Below are 2,752 nucleotides of genomic sequence, written 5' to 3' on the forward strand. Positions count from 1 at the left end.
TTTTCTTCTCAGTTATTGCGCGTGAAGCCCCATATGAGCCCTAAAAAGAACTGAGCTGAATAACAAATATACCACAGTGATATAAAACATAAAGAAGCTTTTTATCAGTAAAAAAGAAAAAAATTAAGTAATTCTTCTTTAATAGGTAATGGTTTGCAGCAGCCTGAATCTTTAAATATTATAAACAATATTTATATACATCATTTCTGACTTCTTGTCTTATTTCATGGTTGCGCTGTTGTGCCCCCCCCCCCACCCGGGACGTAACAATCATGCTCAAGAAAACTATAAAATATAGCAAAATGTCCCATTCATTACGTATATCTGTGTACAGCTAGAGTCAGAAGTTGACCTTAGTACAGTGAGGGAAATTTAAATGTACTCAAATTTAAATATCAGGGACAAATTCATATCACATACCTTCATTCTTTAATTTTTTCCCTAAACTTAATGGCACTTTTATGTAAAAACTGCATCTTAGGATACCTTCGTGTGGCATTTTTTTCATGGTAAACATCTGGAACATCTTTCCAAACTACACTTACCGGTCACTAATGCCGGGTAGGACCCCCTTTGCCTTGAGACCTGCCTTAATCCTTGGTGGCATGGATTCAATAAGGTAATGGAAACATTCCTCAGAGAGTTTGGTCCACATTGACATCATAGCATCACACAGTTGCTGGAGTTTTGTCGGCTGCACATCCATGATGCCAATCTCCCATTCCACCCCATCCCAAAGGTGCTCTACTGGGTTGCTCTACTGGTGACTGTGGAGGTCATTTGAGTCCAGTGAACTCATTGTAATGTTCAAGAAACCAATCTGAGATGATTCCAGCTGACATGGCGCCTTATCCTGCTGGAAGTAGCCATCCGAATATGCTACACTGTGGTCATAAAAGGATGGATATGGTCAGCAACAATGCTCACGTAGGCTGTGGTGTTGTAACCATGCTCAACTGGTGTGCCAAGAAAATATCCCGCACACTCTAACCCCACCACCAAAAGCCTAAACTAGTAATACAAGGCAGGCTGGATCCATGGTTTCACGTTGTCGACGCCAAATTCTGACTGACTCTGCCAATCAAATTTTCAGCTGAAATGTAGACTCATCAAACCAGACTAAATTTTTCCAATCTTCTATTGTCCAGTTTTGGTGAGTCTGTGTGAATTGTAGCCTCAGATTCCTGTTCTAAGCTGACAGGAGTGGTACCCGGTGTGTTCTTCTGCAGCTGTAGCCCATCTGCCACAAGGTTGGACGTGTTGTGCGTTCAGAGATGCTCTTTTGTAGACCTCTGCTGTAACCGGTGGTTATTTACGTTACTGTTGCCTTTCTATCAGCTGGAATCAGTTTGGCCATTCACCTCTGACCACTGGCATCAACAAGGCATTTCCAGATGTCTACATGCCTAAATGCACTGAGTTGCTGCCATGTGATTGGCTGATTAAAAATTTGCGTTAATGAGAACTTGGACATGTGTCCCTAAAAAAGTGCAGAGTGAGTGCATATCTTTGCTAACTGCTAAAGAGAACATTATACATTCTAACAGATGTGTTAGAAAGGGTAGTTGTGCAGTAATCAGCAGAAACAGATGTTGCTTTTAGCCTTAAATACTATTGCATTATTTCATTATTTTATCATCAATAAATTAATCTTGCAGAGTTTGCTGTGAGAAATGTTCTTCAGGAAATCCCCAGAATATTCTTTGAGGTTCAGCTCTGGACTCTGTAGAGGACAATACCTGTGTAAAAAGGATGTGCCAAGCCTAATTCATTTTTGCATTCCCATGCAGCCTTCCTGATTGAGTAACCAAATCATTCAGTATATTAGCCAACCTCCCTATTGTCTTGGGAAACAAAATTTATGAACGATGACCTAACCAACAGTATTTTCTTCATGTTATTGCACTGAACCCCAAGAAGCCCTTTAAGCATGATCCATGTCAGCGGTTACCCCAATGCAGCCATTACTTTGGAAGGAGGTTACTCTAATAACACTGCGCTCTTCCTTTGCAGACAATTATCTCTTTGCTCGCTAAAAAATTAAAACATTTTTTTTCTGATTAGCCCAAATGAGAAGGAGATGTTTTAAATGCTACAAAGCTGTTTATCACTGTTTGGTCTCTTTTTCTTAACCCATAAACATCTCCAAAAGTCCTCTCCATGCATAAGTACGTTTAGATCAAACCACATTTATTACCATTCCTGGTCCTCGCTTTGCTGACATTGTGCAAATATTTCTCTATGTGAATGTTCAAGCAGAAATGTATCAGCCTAGTGGTTAGTATTTAGCTTTAGTCTTTTCCATTATTATAATAACATTTGCAGACCATGATGTTTTTCACTTGTAATTTTGTTTAATATTCAATAATACGTGTAATTAATAGAAAAAAACTAATTTTAAAATGTCCATATCATACTGTAGATTTTCAGTTTGAGGAAAGACTTGGAAACTGTCTTTTTTACTGAATACGAAGAAATCTCATTTACAAAAAGGAACAAAACCTGGAAACATCAGGTTATTATAAGAACTGTGTTCATTGTCAGTACAAACTACTTGAAGAGAGTAGTCTTTTTCCATCTCTCTCTGTGTGTTCTGGTTCTTTCAGCCTGGTTGTTTTGGGCATCTCCTTGGAGAGCAGCAGACGACTGCTGTAAAAGCAGAAGCTTTTAGAACATTTTTTTCTATAAAGGTCAAAACAACAAAGTTCCATCTAGAATTGGTAAAAAGCACATTCTGTGGCAGAAAAAGGAG

The sequence above is a fragment of the Oryzias latipes genome, chromosome 11 (genome assembly GCF_053564925.1).
Source record: "Oryzias latipes strain Hd-rR chromosome 11, Olatipes_Hd-rR_3.1".
Taxonomy (NCBI): domain Eukaryota; kingdom Metazoa; phylum Chordata; class Actinopteri; order Beloniformes; family Adrianichthyidae; genus Oryzias; species Oryzias latipes.